This window comes from Musa acuminata, chromosome BXJ2-6, assembly GCF_036884655.1.
Source record: "Musa acuminata AAA Group cultivar baxijiao chromosome BXJ2-6, Cavendish_Baxijiao_AAA, whole genome shotgun sequence".
Classification (NCBI taxonomy): Eukaryota; Viridiplantae; Streptophyta; class Magnoliopsida; order Zingiberales; family Musaceae; genus Musa; species Musa acuminata.
The window spans coordinates 28657168-28680960 of NC_088343.1; positions in this window are offsets into that span (position 1 = coordinate 28657168).

Below are 23793 nucleotides of genomic sequence, written 5' to 3' on the forward strand. Positions count from 1 at the left end.
ACCTTCCAAAGAACAGGAAGGATTTGGAACTCCGGATAAATGAATACCACTTGAGCGATGACTCAAGTGATGAGGACAATGATGAACTTGAACTTCGAACACTAAATCTTAATAAGTTTATTAAATAAAAATATAAAATAAACAATGAACTTGAACGGAGGAAGAGGCCAAAGAAGAGAAAGGCAACCAAGGATGAATCAAAAACTTCCAAAGGTGAAACGGCGAATTGGGCTTTGACGAGCTTCGACTACAAGGTAAGTAACTCAACTCTCTTGAATTATTTTGAAATTACATAATACTTGAATCTCAGATTTTGATGATGAAACTAATTGATTGTGTTTAAATGTTTGACTACATTTTGAGTGATACAGGTCTACTCGATCAGGATTAGACAATTAACGCAGGAGGAATTGACGTTGCGTCGGAGGAGATCACGTCAGGATATTGGATGGCAGAAGGCTTCGGGCGTCGGGCATCGGGCCAAGGAGAGCGAAATTACGCCAAGGATATCGGGGTTGCGGAGGTCAACCGCCGATTGGGCAACAAGCCGCAAGAGAGGATGATGCACCGAAGAATCGGACGAAGCGCCAACCAATGACGTGCCGGGCAACAGAATGTCAATTTGCGTTATAATAGTTGTCTAGATCGGAGTAGAGTGTTTACTTGTGTGTGTAGGATTAACTACGATAACGACAAAGACATAAAGCAAAACAAAGTGCCGGAGTCAAGCGCGAAGGATTCGTTGGGAGTTCGAGAGTTCGACGGAAGTCCGAAGGTTCGTCGGGAATGCTGCCGGAACTAACCGAGAATGAGTAGGGAGCTTGCCGAAGGATTTTTCGGAAGCTCGCCGGAAGGTTCATTGGAAGTTCGCGGAGCTCGCCGAGAAAGATCGGAGTTTGCCGAAGAAGCTCATCGGAACTCGCCAAGATCAAATCGTGAAGTCTAGGAGCTTGCCGGGAGTCCGCAGAATGGTTTCCGAAAGTTTATCGGAAGACCGCCGGAAGTTCGCCAGAAGCTCGCAGGAAGAAGTCTTGACTTACGGACTTTGTAATAGCTTAGAAAATGTCTTTAAATTCGTAGTTAGCATGTTAATTAGGGTTAGGATTAGGTGTTAATCCTATAACCCAAGTAGGGGCCAATTGGACCCTAGTTCGGACTGGTTTGGGCCAAGTTTGGAGCCCAACCAGTGAGCTGATTTAGCCTAGGCGGTGGCACCGCCTGGGCTGGGCGGTGGTACCTCCAGCAACGGGAACCCAAAGAGAATTCAAATTTTGAAGCCCAAATTTGAATCCTCTTGAGGCCTATAAATACCCATCAAATCTCAGTTGAGAGAACAACTTTTTGAGCAGCAAGTGTTTGAGAGAAAGGCCTTAGAAAAGTGTTAGCTTGTCTTGTTTTCAATTTGCTAGTGTTCACCTCCTTCTTTCTTTCTGAAAATCTGTAAGAGAGTGAACCGCTTGTAAAAGTTGTAAGAGGGGTATTCACCCTTCACTTTCAAGAGATTTGCTAGTGGAAGGTGGGAGCCTCATCGAAGAGGGGCCTCGCAAGTGGATGTAGGTCATTTGACCGAACCACTGTAAAATCAGCGTAATCTCTAGTTTGCATTTACTTATTATCATTTATATTACTGCAAACCATTTGCACTTTAATGCTATACTGCTTAGTCTCCTTCTTACATATGCCTTCAAGTTAAAACGCAATCGAAATGGTTTCAAACAAACCGTTGCTTTTATCGTATGAAGTTCTCGTAAGTGTTTAAATCGTCGAAAGTTTATCGTATTTTACCGCTGCACTAATTCACCCCCCCCTCTTAGTGCCGCTCCGGTCCTAACAATTGGTATCAGAGCCATGGTTTTCTACTTTGGTTTAACACCCAAATAGAAATGGCTCTTTATGGCTTTCAAGAGGGTTACTCTCTCATTCGTCCTCCCTTTTTCAATGGGACGGACTACACTTGTTGGAAAACTCGAATGAGAGTTTTCTTACTTTTTTTGGATTTGAATTTATGGGACATAGTCGAAAATGGATTTGAAATGTCTTCTCTCCCAATGAACCATTGGAATGATTTGGAGAAGAAGATGTTTTCTTTAAATGCAAAGGCTATGAATGCCTTATATTGTGCACTTGACAAAAGTGAATTTAATCGCATTTCGATGTGTGACTCGGCTTTTGATATTTGGAGAACTCTAGAGGTCACTCATGAAGGCACTAGCCGAGTGAAAGAGTCCAAAATCGATATTCTTGTGCATTCTTACGAACTTTTCCGGATGAAACCAAGTGAGTCCATCGGAGACATGTACACCCGGTTCACGGATGTCATCAATGGACTCAAAGCTCTTGGTAAAAGTTTTTCTAATTTTGAACTAGTCACTAAAATCTTAAGATCCCTTCCAAAAAGTTGAGATCCAAAAGTTACGGCCATTCAAGAGGCCAAGGACCTTAAAACATTCCCTCTCGAAGAACTTATTGGGTCTCTAATGACCTACGAAATGAACAATGTGACAAAAAAGAAACTCGAGAACAACTTTCCAAATGATAGGAAGGATTTGGGATATAGAACACATGAATACCACTCGAGCATATGCTCAAGTGATGGTGAACTTAAACTACAAATGAAACAAAAATTAAAAAGCAAAAAGAATGGAACTACTTGCTTTGAACGCAAGAAGAACAAAAGTTGGGATGAATTGAGCTCTTCCGAAGACGAGGAGAAAATCAAGAAAGGCGAGGTGGCAAACTATGCCTCACCCTCTTACAACAATGAGGTAATCAAAATCCCACTAATTTATTTCGATATTACATAATACTTTCTTGAGTTATTTTTAATTTAGTTTAGGATTAATTTTCTTGAAAATTACATGTGTTATGTTAATGCAGTAAAATGTTAGATATAAATCTAATGCTTATACACCTAGTACGATTAATCTTATATATGTGATTGAGAAGCAAGAATTTATATTTTGACGATTTCCATATTGATTTTTAATGGCGATGCATGACTTTTGAATGGAAGGCTTGATGATTTTTTTTTAAACCTTGTCTTTGGTTTTCAAACATGATGTATGGTTTTGACATATGAACAAAATTTGAGCATGCTAAGATAAAGTTAATCATATAAATTAAAACTAAATAAGTTTTAGTTATCTATAAGAATCATTCAAAATTATGTTCAATAAAAATGCAAAATGATGGAATGAAAATATTAAATGTTTTAATACCATTTTATGCATGAGATTTTAAAAGTTATACATAATGATCTTGATGGTTGTTATGAAGAAATTTGTTTTTCGATCCTAAATGATTGATGATATATATATATTTTTTGGCACAAAAAGGACAAAGGCATACTTATATGAAACAACTAAATAGATAAAAGTATTTTTCTTGAAAATTCTTGGTTTGATGAATCTATTTTATCATCTTTTTATGAATATCTTGAAAATAATTTTGATTTGATGATTTGAATTTGAATGAGCTTTATCTTGATTTTTCGAGATTTATAACTTGAGATTTACTCTATAAAAATCAAGATCTTGTATCCTCAATGTTCCTTTTTAGCATCTATTATCCAAATGAATTACGATTGGTATCATTGCCATATTTCTTCTTATCGTGCACTAAAGAGAAAATTTTTCTAAATGAATCGTGATATTTCGGAACCACAATTCTTTTTATGATTCATAATGAATTGAGAAATTTTATATGCTTGAATTAATATCTTATTCTAAGATTGAATGAATTTTATCTATATCATGATCTCCTAAGATTTTTTCTTGATTATTTAAGAGGAGATTTTTCAAAAAAAAATGTGTCTTCTATTATTATCTTTTCATGATATGATTTTCATGTAATTCCTTGTACTCATGAAATATTTATCTCATCACCCAATAACTCTTCTTGATATTCCTTATGTGATGAAACAAAATAATGCATGAAATTCAAATAAGAAGTTAATGATCATGCATGATAGGATGTAATGAATTTTGACATTTAGATACTATCATTTGAATAGCTATGATCATGTTGCCAAAATGATTTATCATGAATGCTTGAATATCATGTATGATATGCCGATATTGATGATTGATTTATTTGTATCATGCATGAAAAATAAAAGATATAGTTTTGAAATTGTGCATGTTCGAATTTGAAAATATGATGATGCATAATGATCAAATTGTGCAATGAAAATATTAAACATTTTGAAACCATGTTTTAGTGTCATGCATAATGATCATGCTTAATAAATTTCGAAATTATGGATGATGAATCTTTTACGATTTATGGATCATTGAGTTTTACCATAATGAAAGTACCTTATTGATTTTTGTTGTAATAAATCTTACTCTTTCGGTTTTAAACATGATAAATATTTTTATTTGGTATAAATGAAACAAAATCATATGTTTTGAAATAATCGAAAAGAGGATAACATTCTTGAAAATTATTTTGCTCAATCTTATTGATTTTGATGAATCCATTTGTATCATCTTTGTGAATCTCTTGGATTTTGATAATGATTTTGATGATTTAAATTTGAATAATTTTTTATTGAAATCATGATCTTGATCTCTTGAAATTCATAAAATGAAATCCTTTATGAATCAACATTTTCTTTTCTATTTAAAAGGAGATTTGTCGAAATGTTTCATAGTCTTTTAGTATTCATAATCTTGACAATTATGTTTTGAAACTTTATGTAAACCAAGAATGTTCATCATGATTCTCTCTTTGAATATTTAAAGAGGAGAATTTTCTAGATGGTTCATGATTTTAATGATTGAATATTTGATATGCATGAATTGAGATCTTGCTCTCCTACCACTCTTTTTGCTATTCACCAAAAGGAAGACTAATTCTAATAAACCATGATATGCTATATGAATTTTATTGTATTCATGAAGTAAGATCTCATCACTAATTTTTGTTTATATTCCTTAATGTAATGATATGAATGTATGAAACACTTATGATATGATTTTTTATACAATTCCATTTTTCGTGAAATATTAATCTCATCACCCAATTAATTCCTCTTGATACTCCAAATGTGATGAAGTGAAATTATGCATGAAATACAAATGGGGATAAGTTTTTGGTAGGATATAATTTGACAAATTGATACCATCATGATATGAAACATTTATGATTTGCAATGATATATGCAATACTTGTGCTTTCTAATTATGATGTGATGTATTACATATGATGTAAATCATGATTTAAAATACTATGAGTTGTCGCTAAAATGATGTATTATAAATATTGATTTAATGTTTTGTATCATGAATACTCTAAATGATGAATATTTGGTATCATGATCAAAATGTTGACAAATAGTTAAAAATTTTAGTATCATGTATGATATCCTTATAATGTTGATCGATTTATTCAATATCATGCATGAATGAATATAAGGTTTTTGAAAATGTACATATTCTAATTTGAAAATATGATGATGCACAATTAAGATTGATACTTACCTTTGTCATAATTGATGTAATGGGTCTTCCCTTCTTTTTGACAATGACAAAGGGGGGAGATAGCTTGCTTGCACAAGTCAAGAAGATGCAAAAACTTGATTGCTTGCTTGCCTATCTTAAGTAGCAAAGATTGCTAACTTGCTTATTTCAAGAAGCAAAAGTTGTCTTCTTGAACATCATTATCTTGCCCATCTCAAGAAGCAAGACTTGCAACCTGCACATTGCAATAGGAAGTAAGAATCGATAGCTTACACACTTCAACAAGAAAGCTATCTTGTATTTGCTTTTGAAATTTTTACTAGCTTGTATGTTACAAAACTTGCTCACTTTTTCAAATACTTTGCTAGCTTGCACTTTGTAAAGGAAGCAAAAATAACACTTCTCAAAAGAGAAGAAAAACTTACTGTCTTGAACATCTTTAATATGCTAGCTAGCATGATGTACAATTTGCTATTTTGAATATTACAAAGAAATACTATCATGCACATTGCAAAGAAAAGCAAAGTGCAATCTTGCACAAGAAGCAAGTGTTGAATTGCCATGATTGAACTTAAGAATCTTGCTATACTTTTGTGCTTATATGTTGTGATGAAAATCTAGCTTTATGTTGCAAAAACTTGTATATCTTTTAAAATAGCTAGAGCTACTTCTCCTTTTTATTGATGACATAGGGGGAGAAGTATATTGATGACTTCATGCATTGAATTAAATATTTTATATATTTGCATGATAGTTTAAATGTTTTTCATAACATGTGATGAATGTTACTTGGATTTGGGATAATCCAAGTGTTCTATCAATGGCATATTGATAGGGGGAGTTTAGTTAAACTCCGGGGAGTTAAGGTTAACTCCGTTAGTCATCAATTAGTTGTCATCATCAAAAAGGGGGAGATTGTTGAATCTCGGATTTTGATGATGAAACTAATTGATTGTGTTTAAATGTTTGACTACATTTTGAGTGATACAGGTCTATTCGATCAGGATTAGACAATTAACGCAGGAGGAATTGACGTTGCGTCGGAGGAGATCACGTCAGGATATTGGATGGCAGAAGGCTTCGGGCGTCGGGCATCGGGCGAAGGAGAGCGAAATTACGCCAAGGATATCGGGGTTGCGGAGGTCAACCGTCGATTGGGCAACAAGCCGCAAGAGAGGACGATGCATCGAAGAATCGGACGAAGCGCCAACCAATGACGTGTCAGGCAACAGAATGTCAATTTGCGTTATAATAGTTGTCTAGATCGGAGTAGAGTGTTTGCTTGTGTGTGCAGGATTAACTATGATAATGACAAAGATATAAAGCAAAACAAAGTGCTGGAGTCAAGCGCGAAGGATTCGTTGGGAGTTCGAGAGTTCGACGGAAGTCCGAAGGTTCGTCGGGAATGCTGCCGGAACTAACCGAGAATGAGTAGGGAGCTTGCTGAAGGGTTTTTCGGAAGCTCGCCGGAAGGTTCGTTGGAAGTTCGCGGAGCTCGCCGAGAAAGATCGAAGCTTGCCGAAGAAGCTCATCGGAACTCGCCAAGATCAAATCGTGAAGTCTAGGAGCTTGCCGGGAGTCCGCATAATGGTTTCCAAAAGTTTATCGGAAGACCGCCGGAAGTTCGCCAGAAGCTCGCCGGAAGAAGTCTTGACTTACGGACTTTGTAATAGCTTAGAAAATGTCTTTAAATTCGTAGTTAGCATGTTAATTAGGGTTAGGATTAGGTGTTAATCCTATAACCCAAGTAGGGGCCAATTGGACCCGAGTTCGGACTGGTTTGGGCCAAGTTTGGAGCCCAACCAGTGAGCTGATTTAGCCTAGGCGGTGGCACCGCCTGGGCTGGGCGGTGGCACCGCCCAGCACCCGAGCGCTGGGCGGTGGCACCGCTTGGCTGGGCGGTGGCACCTCCAATAGTGGGAACCCAAAGAGAATTCAAATTTTGAAGCCCAAATTTGAATCCTCTTGAGGCCTATAAATACCCCTCAAATCTCAATTGAGAGAACAACTTTTTGAGCAGCAAGTATTTGAGAGAAAGGCCTTAGAAAAGTGTTAGCTTGTCTTGTTTTCAATTTGCTAGTGTTCACCTCCTTCTTTCTTTCTGAAAATCTGTAAGAGAGTGAACCGCTTGTAAAAGTTGTAAGAGGGGTATTCACCCTTCACTTTCAAGAGATTTTCTAGTGGAAGGTGGGAGCCTCATCGAAGAGGGGCCTCGCAAGTGGATGTAGGTCATTTGACCGAACCACTGTAAAATCGGCGTAATCTCTGGTTTGCATTTACTTATTGTCATTTATATTACTGCAAACCATTTGCACTTTAATGCTATACTGCTTAGTCTCCTTCTTACATATGCCTTCAAGTTAAAACGCAATCGAAATGGTTTCAAACAAAACGTTGCTTTTATCGTATGAAGTTCTCGTAAGTGTTTAAATCGTCGAAAGTTTATCGTATTTTACCGCTGCACTAATTCACCCCCCCCTCTTAGTGCCGCTCCGGTCCTAACAATACTTTTCATGAGTTATTTTTAATTTAGTTTAGGATTAATTTTCTTAAAAATTACATGAAAATAAAAAAAATTAGAAATCATGCTTATCATTCTAGTAATTTTGAAAATAATCATGAAAATTGTATGTTTATGATAAACAAAATGATTTTGATTAAAAATACCTTATGAAATATGATATCATGGCTAATAAATTTATTTTTTGAAGCTATGCATGATGATGATGAGTTTTGGGTAATTTATAGTTTATTGATTATTGATGATTTCTATAATGATCTTTTACGATTTATGGATTATCGATTTATACCATGATGAAAGTTGCTTTCGAAAATGATGCACGGCTTTTGTATGCAAACTAAGCATGAAAAGATAGATTCACCTAAAAAGAAAAATGTATGAATGCAACAAATAACAAATGATTTTGGTTGAAAATATTTTATACTCAATGAAACCATCATTGATGAATATGCTTTATGTTTAATAGTTTCTTTAGCTTATATGCTCTATCATGATAAATATTTTAAAATTAAATGAAATCATGTTTGATTTGAAGTAATGCATAACGATCATGCTTAATGATGCATTTTTTGATTTGACATAAAAGTGGCTTTAAAAAATGATGTATGTTTTGATTTGACATAAATGAAATAGGCATGCTTATATGAAATAGTGGAGTGTCATGCTTGACAATTGTATACTTAATGATGCATAAAGTTGCAATAAAAATATTAATATTTTAATACTATGATTTGACGATTTTATGCATGACATTGTAAAGTTATATATAATGATGCATAATGATGAAATTGTGTAATAAAAGTATTAAACATTTTGAAACCAAGTTTTAGTGTCATGCATATTGATCATGCTTAATAAATTTCGAAATTATGCATGATGAATCTTACGATTTATGGATTATTGATTTTTATCATAATAAAAGTACCTTATTGATCTTTGTTGTAATAAATCTTACTCTTTCGGTTTTAAACATGATACATGTTTTTATTTGGCATAAATGAAACAAAATCATATGTTTTGAAACAATCGAAAAGAGAAAAACATTCTTCAAAATTATTTTGCTCAATCTTATTGATTTTGATGAATCCATTTGTATCATCTTTGTGAACCTCTTGGATTTTGATAATGATTTTGATGATTTAAATTTGAATAATTTTTTATCGAAATCACGATCGTGATCTCTTGAAATTTATAACATGAAATCCTTTGTAAATCAAGATTGTTTTCTATTTAAAAGGAGATTTGTCGAAATGTTTCATAGTCATTTAGTATTCATGATCTTGATAATTATGTTTTGAAACTTTATGTAAACCAAGAATGTTCATCATGATTCTCTCTTTGAATATTTAAAGAGGAGAATTTTCTAGATGAATCATGATTTTGATGATTGAATATTTGATGTGCATGAATTGAGATCTTATTCTCCTACTATTCTTTTTGCTATTCACCAAAAGGAAGACTAATTCTAATAAACCATGATATGCTATATGAATTTTATTGTATTCATGAAGTAATATCTCATCACTAATTTTTGTTTATATTCCTTCATGTGATGATATGAATGTATGAAACACTTATGATATATTTTTTTATACAATTCTATGTATTCGTGAAATATTTATCTCATCACCCAATTAATTCCTCTTGATACTCCTAATATGATGAAGTGAAATTATGCATGAAATACAAATGGGGAGAAGTTTTGATCATACATGGTAGGATATTATTTGACAAATTGATACCATCATGATATGAAACATTTATGATTTGCAATGATGTATGCAATACTTGTGCCTTCTAATTATGATGCGATGTATTACATATGATGTAAATCATGATTTAAAATACTATGAGTTGTTGCTAAAATAATGTATTATAAATATTGATATGAGTTGTTGCTAAAATAATGTATTATAAATATTGATTTAATGTTTTGTATCATGAATACTCTAAATGATGAATGTTTGGTATCATGATCAAAATATTGACAAATAGTTAAAAATTTTAGCATCATGTATGATATGCTCATAATGTTGATTGATTTATTCAATATCGTGCATGAATGAAATATAAGGTTTTTGAAATAGTGAATGTTTTAATTTGAAAATATAATGATGCACAAATTAGATTGATACTTACCTTTGTCATAATTGATGTAAAGGGTCTTTCCTTCTTTTTGACAATGACAAAGGGGGAGATAGCTAGCTTGCACAAGACAAGAGAAGCAAAAAATTACAAACGTACACATCGCAAAAAGGGGCAAAACTTATTAGCTTGCTCATCTCAAAAGCAAGAAATGCTATCTTGTAATCTCAAGCAAATGAGCTATCTTGCCTATTTCAAGAAGCAAAACTTGCAACTTGCACATTGCAATAGGAAGCAAGAATCATGAGCTTACACAAGAAAGCTATCTTGAACATCACAAAAATTTGCTACCTTGCATGATGTAAAATTTGCTAAGATCACTATCTCAAAAGAGTTACTATCTCAAAAAAAGTAAATATGCTATCTTCTCTATCTCAAAATAAAAAACATGCTAACTTGTTACGGAAGCAAAATTTCTAGCTCAAATATTGCAAAGGAAGCAAAAATTTGTTAGCTTGCAACTTGCATATCATGAAAATTGCTAGCTTGTAGTCTAAAGAGAAGCAATTAGTTGTTATCTCAAGAAAAGCAAACATGCTAAACTTACACATCTTTAATTACAAGATTTCATGACGATAAAATTTGATACTATGTTTTTCATGCAATGTATGAAACTTTTTATCTCTAAACACATAAGAGTAGGAACTTCTCCTTTTTGTTGATGACAAAGGGGGAGAAGTATGATGACATGACATGTTATGCATAAGTTTATGATGACATGTTGCTTGGATTCTTGAATCCAAGAGTTTTTATCAATAAGACATATTGATAGGGGGAGTTTGTTTAAACTCCGGGAGTTAAGGTTAACTCCATCATCAAGTGGTTGTCATCATCAAAAAGGGGGAGATTGTTGAATCTCACATTTTGATGATGAAACCACTTAATATGTGTTAATAATTTAATATACGTTTTGAGTGATGCAGGTCGACTCGATCAGGATTAGATAGTTAACACAGGAGGAATTAAGGTTGCGCCGGAGGAGATCACGTTAGAATATTGGATGGCAGAAGGCTTCGGACGTCGGGCATCGGGCCAACCAATGACGTGCCGGGCAACAGAATGTCAATTCGCGTTGTAATAATTGTCTAGATCGGAGTAGAGTTTTGGCTGGTGTATACAAGATTAACTACGATAACGATGAAGACATAAAGTGAAACAAAATATCGGAGTCAAGCGCGAAGGATTTGTTGCGAGTTCGAGAGTTCGACGGAAGTCCGAAGGTTCGTCAGGAATTCTGCCAGAACTAGCCGAGAATGAGTAGGGAGATTGCCGAAGGGTTTTTCGGAAGCTCGCCGAAAGGTTCGTTGGAAGTTCACAGAGCTCACCGAGAAAGATTGGTGCTTGCCTAAGAAGCTCATTGGAACTCGCCAAGATCAAATCGTGAAGTCTAGGAGCTTGCTGGGAGTCCGCAGAATGGTTTCTGAGGGTTCGTCGGAAGACCGCCGGAAATTCATCGGAAAAAGTCTTGACTTGTGAACTTTGTAATAGTTTAGAAAATGTCTTTAAATTCGTAGTTAGCACATTAATTAGGGTTAGAATTAGGTGTTAATCCTATAACCCAAGTAGGGGTCAATTGGGCCCGATTTCGGACTAGTTTGGGCCAAGTTTGGAGCCCAACCAGTGAGCTGTAATAGTGTAGGCGGTGGCATCGCCAAATTTGGTGGTGGCACCGTCTAGAACCCGAGAACTGAGCGGTGGCACCGCTGGACTGAGCGGTGGCACCGCCCAGCACCCGAGAGGTCGGGCGGTGGCACCGCCAGCCTAGGAAACCCAAGAGAATTCAAATTTTGGAGCCCAAATTTGAATTCTCTTGGGGCCTATAAATACCCCTCAATTCTCAGTAGAGAACACAACCTTTGAGAAGCAAGAGATTGAGATAAAAGTCTTAGCAAAGTCTTTAGCAAGTTTTTGTTTTCAATTGCTTGAGTCTTCACCTCCTTCTTTCTCTTTGAAAATTTGTAAGAGAGTGAACCACTTGTAAAAGGTTGTAAGAGGCGTATTTGTCCTTCTCCTTCAAAGTGATTTGTTAGTGGAAGTTGGGAGCCTCATCGAAGAAGGCTTCGCAAGTGGATGTAGGTCGCATGACCGAACCACTATAAATCGGTTTGCGTTTATCTTATTGTCATTTATATTACTGCAAACCATCTTCACTTTGATGCTCTACTTCTTTGTCTCCTTACATATCCCTTCAAGTTAAAACGCAATCAAAACGGTTTCAAACGAAACGTTGCTTTTATCTTACGAAGTTTTCGAAAGTGTTTAAATCGTAAAAAGTTTATCGTACTTTACCGTTGCACTAATTCACCCCCCCCTCTTAGTGTCGCTCCGATCCTAACAGGAAACCCACTCTCCCAAGTGGTCTGGGCGGTGGTACCACCAGAGCTCGGTCTCCGAGCTCTGTCAAGCGGTGGTACTACCTAGACTTAGCAGTGGTACCACCCAGTATTAGATTGTAAGCGGTAGTATCGCCCAGTAATGGCAATGGTACCACCAGTACCCCGAAATCCAAGGATATGACACTTTTTAGCTCCAATTTTGAAGTCATTGGGGCCTATAGATGTCACGCCCCCCGAATTATCACATTCAGGAAGTGTGACCCTGTCTAAAATCAATAATATTATAATTCATCATCAATTCAATCCAAGATCCAATCTAACAATTTGAGGATACTAATAATCATTCAAAAATCAATATTCACAATTCATAAACATGTACGTTACGTAAATCATAATCCACTTCACTTAGAGATTCACAAAATCCAAAGGCAACTCAACTAAACATCAACCACAACACAAATCCATAATCGTAGAAGTATATATAATCACAAAAAGATATTTATTTACCATGAGTTCTTATCCTTATACAACTTAAACTTATCATTCCATACACATGAGCGGTCCTTTAAACTTTTACAACACATAAGTATCAATAGATCATTAACATTACATCAGAAGTAAAGTATACTATACAACAAAAACCTATCATCCAACAAAGATTAGCTCAAAAATCTTCTAGCCTTTCACTGCTTTAACCCAATTCTAGCTTTTCAGTGCGTGACAAGCTACCCTGAAAAATTTATATAGCAACGGGGTGAGCATAAAGAGCTCAGCAAGCGTCTAACATATCTATGGTGATAAGAGAAGTTCAAGCAAGCTTAGTATCAAGATACAAAAGTAGAAATACAAGTGTTCATTTGAAGTTATCTTATTTGATATAAAATCACAAAGGTTTACCTCATTCAAAAACAGGCATTAGACATAACAATAGGAGAAATGAAATTGGAGCATTTCATTGGCAAAAGATGAATTTAGGCATGTATCAAATGACACATGAAGCATTTAGGTGCATATCAAAGGCATAAGAGTGTTTGGGGGCATAATAATGACAAACGAAACATTTCAAAGTATAACAAGTGAACCGAATAATAAATACAAGCTTGTATGTCATTTTTGATGTAGCATGCATTCCATTTTTATCCAAAGCATAATATGAACTCATAAACAAAGCTTTGGATATCATATCAATAAACATAGATGGCGCTGTGGGACCATATACATAATGTGATTCATCCATTTCTGGATGACCACCAAGCATAAGTCTCCCACGTTTGGGAGCTCCATCCACCCACGTCTGAGTGAAGTTAATGGGGTCGGTAGAGCAATCGCAGGCTCTAAGCAAAACTCTCTTTACCAATTTTGGCAAAGGTTCACAATATCCTATAAGACACTAGAGTCCAAAAAGGGTAGTATGAACAATAACATTGACACATATCAGAAGAACATGCGGAACAATGAAGATATGCATGTGCCTTTATCAAACAAGGTAATGCAAACAAAGCATTACATAATAAATTTCAGATATATAACAACTTTAGGATGAACAATACAAGAATTTCAAAGGACTATTATAATGCTCAATTGAAGAAGAATTTACCATAAATCAAATTTCCAATAGGATGAAAATTGAATAGGCAAAACCCAACAACGTTTTCAATTCTGATAGAATTTGAATGGTACATTTCTTGAATTGTTTGAGTGACCAAGCATACTCCAAATTACTAAAAATAGATGTCATTGGAAAGCTGTATCAATATATTTTCGGATGAACTTTGATTTATAATTTTTTTGAGTTCTTAACAGGAAGTTACAACAAATAGAGTAAAGGAAGGTCAGAATTGATCATCCCTGTTTTACAAACTTGATAGAATCAACTTAAACAGATGTTTCAAAAGGCAAACATACTTCAAAATTTCTAAATTATATATCAAAAAGAAAGATATGTGAATCTATTTTCCCAAGAACTAAGTTTTGCATAATTCAGAATTTTCACTAGAAAGTTATGAGCAATTTAGTAATAGAAGATCATAATTGATCATCTCTGTTTTGCAGAATTGATAGAGTCAATTTAAACAGATGTTTCATTAGGCAAACATACTTCAAAATTACTACATTATATATCAAAAGAAAGATATGCGAATCTAGTTTCAAAAGAACTAAGTTTTGCATACTTCAGAATTTTCACTAGAGAGTTATGAGCAATTTAGTAATAGAAGGTCAGAAATTTCAGTTCCTATTTTGCAGAATTTGTAAGGTTAATTGAAATAGAAGTCTTAGTAGGCATTTAAACTCCAAATCATTCAATCTTAGTGTCAAAATAAAGATATTTGAGTCTAATTTCAAATGGATTAGGCTTTGCCTAAATCAAAGTTTAGTGCTAAAAGTTAGATCCAAAATAATGTATAGAAGTCAGATTATCGAAAAATTTCAGATTCATGGCTTTGTATCAAAAGGAAATACAGGTTTGGTACTAAGCTAAAATCTTTTGAATTATGAAGTATTAAAAGGAAAACAGAGATTAGGAATTCTGTAGGAAGAGGTTAGAACACTTGCCTTAGATGAGTTTGATTCTCAAATATAGGGAGTTGATGCAAAACCTCAAACAAAGTTTCCACTTCTTCTTCTTCTCCTTCTTCTTCTTCTTCTTCTTCTTCTTCTCTTCTTCTTCTTCTTCTCCTCAAACTAACGTTGGCTACAAAGTTTCTTTTTAATGGTGCTTTAAATTACTTAGGTTTGGCTCATGCTAAAATAGTGAGGTGGCAAGCATGCATGGGGGTTTAGGTGTCAACTTTAGAATAAATACAAGTGACTCATCCTTGTTAATGACACATGTCCTCCATTTTATTTTATTTTATTTTTATTTACTCAATTCGAAATATTCTATAAATCATATCAAAATTTTATTATTTACTCTTAGGTCCTTAGCCATAAAATATAATATAATATTATTTAATAAAAAAATTATTTAAATAATCCTCATTTTACAAACAAGCATTTACTAATTTTTTTTTTTTTAATGGGGGATGTTACACTCTCCCATCCTAAAAAGAAAATTTAGTCCTCTAAATTTGTCATACCTCTTTCAGCGAAAAGATGAGGATAAGCTTTCTTAATTTCTTCCTTTAGCTCCCAGGTCGTTTCATTTGTAGAATGATGCTTCCAAATTACTTTAACTAGAGTAATGATTCTATTTCTTAAGATCTTCTATTTTTTATCAATAATCCGAATGGGCTCTTCCTTGTAAAATAAGTCTTTCTCAATCACAATCGGCTCATACTCAATGACATGAGAGGGATCAGGTATATACTTTTTTAGCATTGACACATGAAATATATCATGAATATGACACATCAATGGTGGTAAGGCAATCTTGTATGCGACAGAGCCAATTCTTTCAAGGATCTCAAAAGGTCCAACGAACCTTGGGTTTAACTTTCCTTTCTTTCCAAATCTTGCAACGCCTTTGGAAGGGGAGACCTTTAGGAATACAAAATCCCCTACTTGGAACTTGATATCTCGCCTTCTGTTATCAGCATAGCACTTTTGCCGACTCTGAGCAGCCTTTAGCCTTTTTATGATAACCTGAATTTTTTTAGTAGTCTCTTGTACTTTATCTGGTGCTAACAACTTTCTATCACCAACTTCCTCCCAATATATAAGTGTTCTGCATTTTCGCCCATACAATGCCTCATAAGGAGCCATCTGAATGCTCGAATGGTAACTATTATTATAAGTGAACTCAATAAGAGATATATCTTTATCCCATTCACCTCTCCAATCCATAACATAGGCTTTTAGCAAATCCTCAAGTACTTGAATTGTTCTTTCAGATTGACCATCAGTTTGAGGGTGATAGGCAGTGCTAAACTTTACTTTGGTGACCATAGAATCTTGTAATCTCCTCCATAATCTAGAAAGAAATCTAGAGTCTCTATCTGAGATAATCTCCTTTGGGACACCATGAAGTCTTACTATTTCATCAACATACAAATCTGCAAGCTTATCAAGAGAATAAGTCATATTGATTGGTAAGAAATGTGCAGATTTGGTTAGCCTATCAACAATGACTCAAATAGCATCGTGCTTTCTAGAGGTTCTGGGTAGTCCTGAAACAAAGTCCATAGTAATGCATTCCCATTTCCATTCAGGAATATCTAAGGGCTGTAACAAACCTCCAAGTCTCTGGTGTTCTGCTTTGATTTGCTGACAAGTAAAACACCTTGAAACATATATTGCAATCTCCTTCTTCTTGCCTTTCCACCAATAATGACTTTGGAGATCTCTGTACATTTTTGTGCTACCAGGATGCATAGTGTACTTTGAATTATGACCTTCATTCAAGATTTGGTTCTTGATATCTGAGTCATTTGGAACACATATTCTATCCCCAAATCTCAATAGGCCATCATTTGAAATTTGAAAATTCAACTTCAATCCCTTTACAACTTCATTCCTCAAGTATATTAAATGTGAATCTCGTAGTTGTCCTTCTTTAATTTGTTGAATGAGATCAGTTTGCACCTGGATAGAGGCCATCAATATTATTAAGTCTTTCCCTTTCCTTATTACATTCGAATCATAATTTCTTTCTAATAGCTTCCATTGCTTCACAACCAGACTAGCCATAAAACTTATAGATTTTCTACTAAGTGCATCAGCTACAACATTTGCTTTACCTGGGTGATAACGGATGGTACAATCATAATCCTTTAGAAGTTCTATCCATCTTTGCTGCCTCATATTTAACTCCTTCTATGTAAAAATGTACTTTAAACTCTCGTGATTAGTAAAGATATCAAATGTCCACCCATACAAGTAATATCTCCAAATCTTTAGAGCAAAGATGATTGCTGCCAATTTCAAATCATGAGTCGGATAATTCAATTCATAATTCTTTAGCTGCCTTGAAGCATAAGCAATTATTTTCCCTTCTTGCATCAAAACACATCCAAGGCCCTTTCTTGAAGCATCAGTATAAACTACAAATCCTTCATTACCACTTGGAATAGTGAGAATAGGGGCACTAGTTAATCTTCTTTTTAATTCTTGGAAACTTTACTCACAATCACCACTCCATTCAAATTTCGCATTCTTTTGAGTCAGTTTGGTAAGGGGATGAGCAATTTGAGAAAATTCCTCCACAAATCTCCTGTAATAACCTGCCATACCCAAGAAACTTCTAATTTCTGTTACATTTGTTGGCACTTCCCAATTAACTACTGCTTCCACCTTCTTTGGATCAACAGATATGCCCCTTCTTGAAATCACGTGGCCTAAGAAAGCATTTTCCTTCAACCAAAATTCACATTTGCTGAACTTTGCATACAGCTTCTTTTCTCTTAGTATAGATAATACATCTCTCAAGTGTTTATCATACTCTTGATTACTTCTTGAATATACTAATATGTCATCAATGAATATAATTACACAATCATCTAAGAGTGGCTGAAATATTATATTCATCAGTTCTATAAAAGTTGCAGGAGCATTAGTCAAGCCAAAAGACATTACTAAAAATTCGTAGTGACCATATCGAGTCCTAAAGGCTGTTTTTTTGGAATATCCTCCTTCTTGACCTTCAACTGATAGTAACCTGATCTTAGATCAATCTTGGAGAATACTTGTGCACCCTGCAATTGATCAAACAAGTCATCAATCCTGAGTAGGGGATACTTGTTTTTTTTTTATGGTCACTTGATTCAATTGTCTATAATCAATACAAAGCCTCAACGTCCCATCCTTCTTCTTAACTAATAGCACTAGAGCACCCCAAGGTGAGACGCTAGGTCGAATGAAACCCTTATCTAACAACTCTTATATTTGCTTCTTCAATTCCTCGAGCTAGAATGGTGCCATTCTGTAGGGAGGCTTAGATATTGGGGCTGTCCTAGGGACCAAATCAATAGCAAATTCTCCCTCTCTATCTGGAGGTAAACCAGGCAATTCATCTGGAAATACATCAGGGAACTCTTTGACCACTGTAATTTCATTTAGGTGAGTTTCTTGATTTGAATGCTCCGTTACACACACAATATAACAAAAATAACCCTTCTGCATAAGACGATAAGCTTGAAGTGTTGATATCAAGCAAGGAGGCAAATCATGCCTAATACCCTCAAAGTAAAATATAGGCTGATCTGGTATATAGAAAGTAATTATTTTTGTATAGCAATCAATACTAGCATGATATGAAGATAGCCAATCCATGCCAAGTATAATATCAAAACCTTGGATTTCTAGGAGTATCAAATCGACAAGGAGTTCATGTTCTCCAATAGAAATCAAACAAGATAGATAAACCAGATTTGTAGTCAAGGAATCCCCAACAACAGTAGTTACGTGTAGCAAATAATCCAGTGGTTTAGGTTGAATGCCCAAGTGATAAGCAAAATATTGTGAAACAAAAGACAAGTTGGAGCCAAGATCAAACAAAACTTTTGCATTTCTATTAGAAACATGTAGAATACCTTCAACCACTGATTTAGAGGCTCTGGAATCTTGTTCTGTGATAGCATATACTCTAGCATGGGCTGTCGGCTTAGGGAGTAGCGGCTCTTTCTTCTTGTTTAGTGGGCAGTCTCTGACTTTATGATCTAACTTTCCACAGGCAAAACAGGCTCCAGTCACCTGAAAACACTCACTTGTTTCATGATTACGTCCACATTTTATACACGATAGAGTTCTTTGCGATGAAGTTCCTTTCTCAAATCTAGGTACCTTTACCTTCTTGTTACTTCTTTCTGCTTCATTTCCTCTCTTACTTTTACCAACAAACTTATCCTTGCTATTCTTGTCCCTGATTTCTTGGATCTCCTCCAAGTCTTTTTCAAGTATGAAAGCTCTTTCTACTACATCAGTGTATACTTGGAGTTTTAAAACTGATATCCAGCTTCTTATTGCCGGCCTTAATCCTCTTTCAAATCTTCTTGCTTTCCTATATTCATCATCAATCATATGTGTGGCAAATCTAGATAGCTCGGTGAATTTAGACTCATATTTGGCTACTGTCAAATTTCCTTGGATGAGATTCAGGAACTCCAATTCTTTCTGCTCTCTGATACAATCTGAAAAATATTTATCATTGAACTTTTCTGTAAATACCTTCCAAGTGATTGGCTCCTGTCGAGCTTTAGAAATCCTCTTCATGGTTCGCCACCAGTGCTTAACCTCTCCTTCTAGCATGAAGGTAGCAAGAGAAACCTTCTTATCATCTGGGCAATTTAAAACATCAAATATTTTCTCCATCCGCATCATCCATTGTTCTGCTACCATTGGATCAGGCTCACCACTAAAACTGGGAGGACTAAGCTTCTTAAACTGTTCAATTCTCAACCCAATCTGGTTTGAATTCCCAGCTTCATCATTTCTTCCTTGTCGGACTTGTTATTGTATTACTTGTGTCATCACCTCTAGAGTTTTCATAATTCCACTCAATTGATTAGAAGTAGATGCAATAGGAGAACCAGATAACCTCGTCATCCTTGCTTCCTAAAAATAACAAAAAAAATTTTGATTAGTCTCTAAATAGAAATCACTAAACCTCAAAATTTATTACACATCTAGCATATCAAAATTCTTAGAAATCCTCAAATCATGCTTTGATACCAACTCTGTCATGCCCCCTGAATTATCACATTCAGGAAGTGTGACCCTGTCTAAAATCAATAATATTATAATTCATCATTAATTCAATCCAGGATCCAATCTAACAATTTGAGGATACTAAAAATCATTCAAAAATCAATATTCACAATTCATAAACATGTACGTTACATAAATCATAATCCACTTCACTCAGAGATTCACAAAATCCAAAGGCAACTCAACTAAACATCAACCACAACACAAATCCATAATCGTAGAAGTATATACAATCACAAAAAATATTTATTTACCATGAGTTCTTATCCTTATACAACTTAAACTTATCATTCCATACACATGAGCGGTCCTTTAAACTTTTACAACACATAAGTATCAACAGATCCTTAACATTACATCAGAAGTAAAGTATAGTATATTGAATCTCGTATTTTGATGATGAAACCAATTGATAATTATGTTTATATTTAACTGTATTTTGAGTGATACAGGTCTACTCGATCAGGATTAGACAATTAAGGCAGGAGGAATTGACGTTGCGCCGGAGGAGATCACGTTAGGATATTGGATGGCAGAAGGCTTCGGACGTCGGGCATCGGGCCAAGAGCGGAATTGCGCCAAGAATATCGACGTTGCGGAGGTCAACCGCTGATTGGGCAACAAGCCACAAGAGAGGACGATGCGCCGAAGAATCAGACGAAGCGCCAACCAATGACGTGCCGGGCAACAGAATGTCAATTCGCTTTATAATAATTGTCTAGATCGAAGTAGAGTTTTTGCTTGTGTGTGCAGGATTAACTACAATAACGACGAAGACATAAAGCAAAACAAAGTGTCGAAGTCAAGCATGAAGGATTCATTGCGAGTTCAAGAGTTCGACCGAAGTCCGAAGGTTCGTCGGGAATGCTGCCGGAACTAGCCGAGAATGAGTAGGGAGCTTGCCGAAGGGTTTTTCGGAAGCTCGCCGAAAGGTTCGTTGGAAGTTCGCGGAGCTCGCCGAGAAAGATCGGAGCTTGCCGAAGAAGCTCGTTGGAACTCGTCAAGATCAAATCGTGAAGTCTAGGAGCTTGCCGGGAGTCCGCAGAATGGTTTTCGAGAGTTTATCGGAAGACCGTCGGAAGTTCGCCGGAAGCTCGTCGGAAGAAGTCTTGACTTACGGACTTTGTAATAGCCTAGAAAATGTCTTTAAATTCATAGTTAGCATATTAATTAGGGTTAGGATTAGGTGTTATTCCTATAACCCAAGTAGGGGCCAATTGGGCCCGAGTTCGGACTGGTTTGGACCAAGTTTGGAGCCCAACCAGTGAGCTGATTTGGCCTAGGTGGTGGCACCGCCTAGGCTAGGCGGTGGCACCGCCCAGCACCCGAGAGCTGGGCGGTGACACCTCCTGGGCTGGGCGGTTTCACCATCCAGCACCCGAGCGCTGGGCGGTGGCACCGCTTGGCTGGGCGGTGGCACCGCCAACATCGGGAACATAAGAGAATTCAAATTTTTGGAGCCCAAATTTGAATCCTCTTGAGGCCTATAAATACCCCTCAAGTCTCAGTTGAGAATATAACTTTTTGAGCAGCAAGTGATTGAGAGAAAAGTCTTAGAAGAGTCTTTGTCTTTCTTGTTTTCAATTTGCTAGTGTTCACCTCTTCTTTCTTGCTGAAAATCTGTAAGAGAGTGAACCACTTGTAAAAGTTGTAAGAGGGGTATTTACCCTTCCCTTTCAAGAGATTTGCTAGTGGAAGGTGGGAGCCTCATCGAAGAGGGGCCTCGCAAGTGGATGTAGGTCACTTGACCGAACCACTTTAAAAACGACGTAATCTCTGGTTTGCATTTCATTACTGCTATTTACATTACTGCAAACCCTCTTACTTGCTTTATTTCCTCATTACATTTACTGCACAACTTTGCGAATACACTTTCAAGTTAAGCACTTCCGATTCCGATTTTTTATCGTACGAAAGATTTATCGAAACCAACGTTTTAATCCGCTGCACTAATTCACCCCCCCCTCTTAGTGCCGCTCCGATCCTAACAATTGGTATCAGAGCCACGTTTTTCTACCTTGGTTTAACACCCAAATAGAAATGGCTCTTTACGGCTTTCAAGAGGGTCACTCTCTCATTTGTCCTCCCTTTTTCAATGGGACGGACTACACTTATTGGAAAACTCGAATGAGAGTTTTCTTACTTTCTTTGGATTTGAATTTATGGCACATAGTCGAAAATGGATTTGAAATATCTTCTCTCCCAATGAACCATTGGAATGATTTGGAGAAGAAGATGTTTTCTCTAAATGCAAAGGCTATGAATGCCTTATATTGTGCACTTGACAAAAATGAATTTAATCGCGTTTCGATGTGTGACTCGGCTTTTGATATTTGGAGAACTCTAGAGGTCACTCATGAAGGCACTAGCCGAGTGAAAGGGTCCAAAATCAATATTCTTGTGCATTCTTACGAACTTTTCTGAATGAAACCAAGTGAGTCTATTGGAGACATGTACACCTGTTTCACGGATGTCATCAATGGACTCAAAGCTCTTGGTAAAAGTTTTTCTAATTTTGAACTAGTCACTAAAATCTTAAGATCCCTTCCAAAAAGTTGGGATCCAAAAGTTACGACCATTTAAGAGGCCAAGGACCTTAAAACATTCCCTCTCGAAGAACTTATTGGGTCTCTAATGACCTATGAAATGAATAATGTGATAAAAAGGAAACTCGAGAATAACCTTCCAAAGGACAGGAAGGATTTCGGACATAGAATACATGAAGACCACTCGAGCATAAGCTCAAGTGATGATGAACTTAAACTACAAATGAAACAAAAATTAAAAAGAAAAAAAAATGGAACTACTTGCTTTGAACGCAAGAAGAATAAAAATTGGGATGAATCGAGCCCTTCCGAAGACGAGGAGAAAACCAAGAAAGGCGAGGTAGCAAACTACGCCTCAACCACTTTCAACAATGAGGTAATCGAAATCCCCCTAATTTATTTCGAAATTACATAATACTTTCATGAGTTATTTTTAATTTAGTTTAGGATTAATTTTCTTGAAAATTACATGTGTTATGTTAATGCAATAAAATGTTAGATATAAATCTAATTCTTGTACACCTAGTAAGATTAATCTTATGTATGTGCTTGAGAAGCAAGAATGTCTATTTTGACGATTTCTATATTGATTTTCAATGACGATGCATAACTTTTGAAAGGAAGGCTTGATAATTTTTTTTATGAACCTTGTCTTTGGTTTTCAAACATGATGTATAGTTTTGACATATGAACAAAATTTGAGCATGCTAAGATAAACTCAATCATATAAATTAAAACTAAAGAAGTTTTAGTTATCTATAAGAATCATTCAAAATTATGTTCAATAAAAAATGCAAAATGATGGAATGAAAATATTAAATGTTTTAATACCATTTTATGCATGAGATTTTAAAAGTTATACATAATGATCTTGATGGTTGTTATGAAGAAATTTATTTTTCGATCCTAAATGATTGATGATATATATATATTTTTTGGCACAAAAAGGACAAAGGCATACTTATATGAAACAACTAAATAGATAAAAGTATTTTTCTTGAAAATTCTTGGTTTGATGAATCTATTTTATCATCTTTTTATGAATATCTTGAAAATAATTTTTTATTTGATGATTTGAATTTGAATGAGCTTCATCTTGATTTTTTGAGTTTTATAAATTGAGATTTACTCTATAAAAATCA